Here is an 8,626-nt window from a genome sequence, read left to right as displayed (position 1 = left end):
AGTTTAACACTTCATCACTGACACACACAACAATCTTCATCAACATGACCTTCATCATCATCTTCATCTGGACTCTCACAGCGTTTGCTCAAGGTTTGTGGAGCACAAGTTTGATATTAATTCATTTCTTCAAGTATATTGTCAAAGTTTTGAGTGTATTTTCTTCTTGTTGTGTTTCAGAGTGTAGAGGACAGATCACCGTCACTCAGAGTCCCTCAATAACAGCAGAACAACCAGGAGGAACTGTCAATATCAAATGTAAAACCAGCAGTAACGTGTTCAGATACAGTGGTGGGGATGAAGGTTTAGCCTGGTACTTACAGAAACCTGGAGAAGCTCCTAAACTCCTGATTCGTTTTGTAAAAACCCTCCAGTCAGGAACTCCATCTTGGCAGTGGATCTAACAGTGATTTCACTCTGACCATCAGTGGAGTCCAGACTGAAGATGCTGGACATTATTACTGTCTGGGTTTATACTGGCCTGAGAGCATTCAGTGGTTCACACAGTGATATAGAGTCGTACAAAAACCTCCGTCAGTCAGAGTCACAGTGACTGAACTGAAACTGCAGCTGCTCAAAGGAGGATCTGAAATAACATCGTCACACTTGCATCTGAAATAAAACCATCTAAATTAATCTTTTTATTACATTATAGAGGTCAGAAATAAAAGCATATGTTGTGAGAAACTGAATATAAAATTACATACATTATGGTATATTAATAAATATATTGTCACATATTTTTCAATATATGAAAAGTGGCAATTCATTATGTATTATTCAATATATTGTAATATATCAACACAATATATTATTCTGTATATGTTCAAATATACTGTTAAACCATATAATATATTGATCGTTCATATATGGGAAATATATTTTCTTTTCATAAGGGTGCCAGAGTCTCAGTGGTATTTGTTTTAAATTCCTCATATTCATATCTTTAGGGAGAATAAAAATATGGTGGAAACTGACTGACTGACTGATCTCAGCACAGCTTTGAGATGTTGTGCTCTTCTAGATCAGTGATATGACTGAGATCTATATCAGCCGTTCGCCATATTGGATCTGTCAAATACAGTCAAGAGCAAGTTAACTGTCGACTGCATCTGAAGCCTTTTAATAAAGTTTCATGAGAACTAGTGAATATATCGATTAAAAAGCACAAAGTTCCATTAGTTGCTTTTATTTGAGACTCAACATGTGGATCAAGATGTGGTTAAACTGTAAGAAACAATTACAATACTGACAAATTACAAGTATAAAAACATCAAACACTGATCAATCTCTTTATAAACTACAGGCAGGTTCTGCTCCTTATCACTCAGTCAGTACAGTCTCAACTTACACTGATAAACACACACAGTCCTGTATGAACACACACCAGTGAAGGCCAGCGCTGCTCTTAGACCTCGACTCTCATCCTGATGATCCAGCAGTTCATCCGCTCGAAGAAGAGGATCACTGACAGATAATGAAGATAAATCACTGACCTCTACTGGCTCATTCCCTTCAGAACAACCTTATTCACACGTATGAAGATCTATATCTGCAGTAGACATTAGCTCATATTCTCACAGCATTTAGTTGATCATTAATAAGATAATTCTGCATATGGATATTGCTTATTGAGTTATATAAACACAAAGCAGCGCATTCTCACCACAATGCGTTGATATTTTTGATGAAAATGCATTGATTTGTTAGTGTCAGTGATGAACAGCGTCATGATATTGCAAACTGGTATTTCTTACCATATTATTTTAATGTATTATCTTAATTATAAACACAGGTTTCAGTGAATAAGTCAACACTTATTTCTGCATTGATCAATAAGGCGGATACATATCTAAGCCTCTCCCTCCTATTGAGCACTGGAATTATTACTTTGTTTATGGATTTATATTTTAAAAAAAATAAGAATAGAGGACTATTCACAATCACAAAAGGACTCAAACACATAAAGTTATTCTTTTATTTCAAACTATGTTGATTGAATTGTAATCAAAATATGACTAAATGATAAAGCACACATACAGTTGTGTATGAAACACACAAAGCAGAGCAGATGACAGATCAGAAAAAGATGAAGAACAGTCCAAAAGAAATATATATTCAAACCTGTTTCCACCTTAGATTGATAATAATAATAATATTTACCAGTTATTTTTAAACTGATTTGATGATTTTCTTACTGCCAACATCCAGTTTGCTGCCGAGAGTGAATCACAGAGAAACAAACTATTGAGTGTTTGATGAGGGAAAATGAACTTCTGAAAATTGTCATATTTCTCATTTCTGCTCTTCTGTCGTGACTGAGACTCATTTGAGAGGAAACGGCTTTGAATTTGTGTCCCACCCCTGAGACTGAAGCTCAATATCAGCGTCTGTCAGTCAGACTGTTCATCCAACATCTCTGACCTTCAGTTTCACTCATTCCCAGTAAAGATGAGGACACACACACTGATCTTCTGCTCTCTGCTGCTGCTCCTCAACGGTGACACTCACTTTCACTGCATTTACTGCTTTACATTTACTTGTTTTAGCAAAGATCATTCATTTATTCTGGTGATTTTCTTCTTGTTGTGTTTCAGAGTGTAGAGGACAGATCACCGTCACTCAGAGTCCCTCAATAACAGCAGAACAACCAGGAGGAACTGTGAATATCAAATGTAAAACCAGCAGTGATGTGTACAATGATGGTAATGGAGATCGTTTAGCCTGGTACTCACAGAAACCTGGAGAAGCTCCTAAACTCCTGATTTATTGGGCCGACACCCTCGAGTCAAGAACTCCATCTAGATTCAGTGGCAGTGGATCTAACAGTGATTTCACTCTGACCATCAGTGGAGTCCAGACTGAAGATGCTGGACATTATTACTGTCAGAGTTACCATTGCAGAACAAATTCTAATAATATTTGTGTGGCTGATTATACATTCACACAGTGATAAAGAGTCGTACAAAAACCTCCGTCAATCAGAGTCTGCAGCTGCTCAAACACTTAAACACACACACACACACACTAGAAAAGCAATATGATCTTATAATAAGCAATAATATTATTATATTAATATATTATAATAATATAAAAGTTTGAGCTCCAGTATATGACAGCTTTGACATGATTTTTCATAAGTCATTTTTCTCCTGTTATTTTCAGTCATTTGTGAGGAAATTCAGTCACGTTTGATCTTCACTAGTGGATATTTTTCAATATTTTTTCAATATTTTTGTTTTTCTGCATTTATGATTTATCCTCTTTCTTCTTTCTAAACTGAATCATTCCTTGTTCTCACCTTATTTCCAACTGCAATTTTAAGAAATTTAGATCATCTCTAACGATCAGTGTATTGTAAATAAAGATGGACGACGCACCTTCACTCTCTTCTATTGTAGAAATGTGAAGTCCCAATATGGCGCTGACATCTTGCGGTGATTTGAGAGCTGATTCTGTGCAGTCGTGAGAGTGAGAGTCCCGTCCACACTCCCACAGAATCGGTTAGTCCAGTTCACTGCAGAACAACTTATATCGGTGTGAAATAAACAGATATGGACATGTAGAAATTAAAGTTGAAGCTCCAATCTCCTCTCGACAATCCCCCCCAAATGTGACTACTTCGTTTAGAGAAGCTGTCAATCACAACTGTCAATCATGGCATTACATTCCCGTTTTTATAGCACCAAATAACTAAGACCAAACTTATTTAAAAAAACAAACACGTGAACTTACATCAGTGTGATAAAAACTACCTAAAATGACAGAAAACATCTTTGAAGAAAAATTAGTTTGAAGTGTAATTTGATTGTTTAGTTTCCCTCGCGTCCCATTATAGACTACAAGTAGAGGGCAAGGTTTATGAGTGATACTGGGACCAGCCACCTGGGGGCGATAGAGACGCTTTGGCCTAAGTTTTCAGCACTTGTGCGGCGCACTTGTTCACACCAGCCCCTGATGTCCCTCATGTGCCAGAAGGATGAGGCGTTCCCGCAGTGCAATATGAACAATCAAACGATTCCCTCTGAAAATCAGTGGAGATTCAACAACCAGTTCATGTCTAACAGGAAAGTAAGTCACTGAGGGTAGACCTTTACAGTTTAGGCCAACATGACTGAATTGTCTGGCATAACTGTGACAGTTCTGGACAGTTCTCGCGTTCATCTTCAGTAGTTCACACTCATGCTTCATCAAAAGTAGTGCCTTGATCTGGTAGAGTATAAAACAGGCGCTTGTCTTCCGTCCCCAAGCAAAGCAGCGAGACCCCTCGTCTGCGTATCTCCGGCCACGCATCTCCGTCATTATGAAAGACTTTCTGCCACGTCTCAAATGGATTCGGTGGCTCCGCACTGACAGTGAGAAACAGGGGTTTGCTCGGCACTGAAGCGCTCATCCTCATCGGCAACTTGTGGTGTTTTCTCCCTTTTAAAGGAGAACTCCGGTCAATTTTAACATTGAGCTCATTTTATTGGACATTTGGAGTGCTGTCAATACAGAGAACAACTACAAAAATCGGTGTTGCCTACACCGAGTTATTCTATTTTTAAAATTTGCACCCTTTTGACTTCAATGGGGCAAGTTTTAAACCTGCTTTTAGGCTCTTAACATCCTTGATGTGTCATTACAAGTGCACAGAAAATGTGAGTGATTCCTTCAGAGTGAACACGAGTGGATCTGACTGCAGTAGATGTGAAAGACATGTATAAAAATGATGTTATTTAAGCCAGCGCAAATACCTGTTTACATCCTGTTTTTCGGTTGAAGTCCAAAGTAGTCGATTGCCGAGTTCACGCGCGTGATCATAGGTAACTAAACCTATGCGCGTGAACTCGGTTTGCAGTCAGATCCACTCGTGTTCACTCAGAAGGAATCACTCACATTTTCTGTGCACTTGTAATGACACATCAAGGATGTTAAGAGCCTAAAAGTAGGTTTAGTACTTGCCCCATTGAAGTCAACAGGGTGCAAATTTTAAAAATAGAATAACACCGTGTAGGCAACACCGATTTGTGTCGTTGTTCTCTGTACTGACAGCACTCCAAATGTACAAAAAAATGAGCTCAATGTTAAAATTGACCGGAGTTCTCCTTTAACAGAACACACTCCATGCGGGTGTCGTAGATTTTTCCCTATAAACCTAACAAAGTCCTATCTCATCTGACCTAAGTCTACCGGAGCCGTCTCCAATCGACGATCCCTTTCTATTCTAAGTCTACCTAACTAACTTGCTTCCCTAACTAGCTTTCTTCCTGAGCAGGAATAATTGACAAACAGACCTTAGCAAATGTCCTTTAAACGCTTTAATCACGGCCGGAGGATCTCTGACAAATTCCATTGAGAATCCCACCAGCTAAAATACAACAGTTTTTATAGAATATGGAGGTATGGCAAAAATGTCATAATGCATTACATCATTTCCCCACAATTTGATTGGTTTTCATAGACAAACCCTTCTGTAACCAGGTAAAGCAAACTTTGTTTTAATGATTACTTCATTGTTAATCACAAGGTTCAAATTTAGTCATCTGTCTAGTTTCAGTTCCCAAATGTGTTATTTATAAACTCACACAACCAAAGTAAAAGGGGTATGGCAACACAACATCCAGCATTCAAAAACACAGGACAGAACGTTTTAGTGCATTGTGTTTCAAAGTGTTATCATGTTAGGCCTGAAAAAGGAAGTAAGGTTAGATGTAAGAGACATGGTAAGTTTGATATACAGAAAAGTGAAGCCGCCAATGTCCCAATATGGCGCTGTCACAGTAACAGGAGGAGAAGACTCAGATCTAACGTAAAACAACAGTGTCTTAAACAGGAGGTAAACAGGTGAGCATGGGATTCAGAGTAGCAGGTTTGCACTTAGCTTTAACATTCACAGTTCTCTGTTGGTTGTAGTGCTGATGGTGTGTGTGCAGAAGTAAAGACAGAGATGAAGAAGGACTGAGGACAGGGAAGTTTCCAAGGTGAGTATTCGAGTAAGTCTTTCCATAGTATAGATGAGACCAGACGAAGGTGCTAGTGTGAAGTAACTGTTTGTATGAGTCCTAATGAGCATGTGCAGGTGATTATAATTGGTGTGATGATGATCTAGTGGGCGGAGCTGACGGGTCTGGTGCTGTGGATGATCTGAGACTGTGACTGGCCCTAATGATGGGACTGAGTCTGCGCAGAAGTGAGAGTGAAGTGGAGCCGCGGTATCAAGGTCCAGTTTACTGCAGAACAACTCATGTCAGTGTGAAATAAATCATGGAAATGTAGAAATTAAAGTTAAAGCTCCGATCTCCTCCCGAACAAAGTCAGTTGGTGCCTCAGTGACTACTTTACTCAGAGAAGCCATCAGTCTCAGCTGTCAATCATGTCGTCATACGCCCGCTTTCATAGCATTAAATAGCTACTTAAAAAAACGAAACCATCATTAATTTGAAGTGTAAATTGATTGTTTAGTTTGTTACACATCCCATTCGATTACATGGAGAGGACGGGTTTAATGAGCTGTACTGGGACCAGCCACCTGGGGGCGATCAAGACGCTTGGCTTCAATTTTCAGGACTTGTGTGCAACTAACACTGAGGATGCGTCTGAAATTGCCAAACTTTGTTGAATAAGTAATTACTTCACGGCCGCTAAAAAAGTACATTCTACAGTATTAATGAGTGTAGTATGAATGTAATCTGGACGTACTATATTGGCCATGTTGTCATTATCATGTGATCCAGTGTCAGTGCGTCGCTTCACTGTAGTCGGTCAATCTGGGGACTTGTACTGTAAATTCGGACATACTTCTTTTGTCACATTCTGCTTTTCACCCATATATAGCAGTGAAGTTTGTGATTTCGGATTCAGCTTAAACCTTTACTCTTTTTCTTCGCATTACTCAACACAGTTTCTCACTAGAGCCTGAAGTGCTGCAGATCCACATTATTACATCTGTTATAGTGAGCAATTACTATGAGCTGAACACCAAGTACTGTATACTTCTCAACACAACAGATCTGTGCTGTGACGGACGGGTTTGACTCAAATATGCTCTGAATCAGAGAAAACCGAATGTGTAAACTGATATGAAATCAAACAAACCATATATTGCTTCTTTTGTACAATACACTATATGATAAAGTCAATGTAACAAAGATGTTTTTGAGCCTTTTTCAAGTAGGCCTAGCTATCATCTCAAGCTTATAATGAATTTATTACTCATAACTCATTTTAGCAGAAGTGAAACTGCTCCAGTTCAGAGCGTTGAACCAGTAAAAGAGTGAAACTGTGAGTTTGAGGTGTAAATCTCATTTGCATTGTCAGGTTTAGTGATTGTGATGGTCTCAGAATAGAGCAGCTCGTCTCCAGTGACCATGTTCAAACCCCAAGAGCTTCATTTCACATTTACTGCTGAATGCAGCTGTTCTCAACTATTACAATTAGGGGTGTAACGAGACCCTTATGTCACCATCCTGAACTCACAATACCATATTATTGCCATACTCCATCAAAATGGTCAATTTGGTTTAACATTGTGTGTGTAAATGAATAGGCTTGGACTTGGTGCTGATAACCCAATGCAGGACAATAGAGACACCAGAATAACAATATTCATGATTCTGAAGCTGAAAATACTGAATTATTTCAGATGAATATGCTTGATGTCTCTGACTAGATATATCTAAAATAATGTAGTCCACTTTTTACTGGTAACATCAGACATTTGGCATTATCAGGACCCACAAATATTCCCCCATTGCATTATTATACATTATATTCAACATTATATACAGTAGTTTAATGTAGTAGTGACACGAAAACCCTGTAAACTTCCTAAACTTTCATTTCGGGTGAATAATACGATACATATTGTCACTATCCACTGTAATTATTGTTCCACCCCTAATTCCAATCAATCAAAAGCCGCTGAAACTTTAGTGCAGGACTTTGAAGGAACGACACACTGATCAATGATGCAGTCCAACACAAATGTGCGCTTGCGTTCAGATGAAGCTTTATTGAATGAACAGCAATGGCAGCACATTGACAGACTGCTTCAGTATTGAGCTGTAAATCACGTGACGCTCAGATACGCTGGTCTTCACTGGAGAAACATCAGCACTCGGAGCTCTTGAGGAACGAGGCCTCGTGAGCAGCTCCGGCATGTGTTCCTCTGCAGACGAAGCGCTCTGCGGCTTCCCAGCGTGCTTTGCTGAGGCTCAGGACGCTGCTGCGACTGTAGAGACCGTCCCGCTCGCTCTCTGCGCTGGTCTGAACCCCCTCGGTGACCTCTGACCCGTCCAGCGTCCAGCTCACCGTCGCCCCCTGTGGAGAGTAAGAGCTGAGCAGGCAGAGCAGAGCGGAGGAGTCTCCAGAGATCAGCAGAGAAGAGGGAGACAGCAGAGACACGGAGGGAGACACGGAGGGACCCGCTGAACACACACACACACACACACACATTCATCAATGATCATTTGATTTTAAATATACAAGTTACATTTTAAATGATCCACAGAATGAGTTTGAAAAACATTGTCCAAGTAAATTGATGGTTATATTGAGATGTCGTTATAAGATCTAGAAAACTAATTTAAATGATCATTTCAATATTAATTGTATTTTGAAAATATTCTGCTATTCAGAAACTCAC

At 39.3% G+C, this 8,626-nt stretch overlaps 1 gene segment (V, D, J or C); it reads left to right on the top strand.

Annotated features, from left to right (window-relative positions):
* Positions 1-1,177, top strand: LOC308682720 (Ig kappa chain V region BS-5-like). The segment is given in 2 exons: positions 1-93; positions 181-1,177.
* Positions 1,178-8,626: the final 7,449 nt, after the last annotated feature.

Source organism: Scardinius erythrophthalmus (genome assembly GCF_964197995.2).
Source record: "Scardinius erythrophthalmus genome assembly, chromosome: 22".
Classification (NCBI taxonomy): domain Eukaryota; kingdom Metazoa; phylum Chordata; class Actinopteri; order Cypriniformes; family Leuciscidae; genus Scardinius; species Scardinius erythrophthalmus.
The sequence above is the reverse complement of the archived record's forward strand: the minus strand, read 5'-3'. Positions and strand labels throughout refer to the sequence as shown.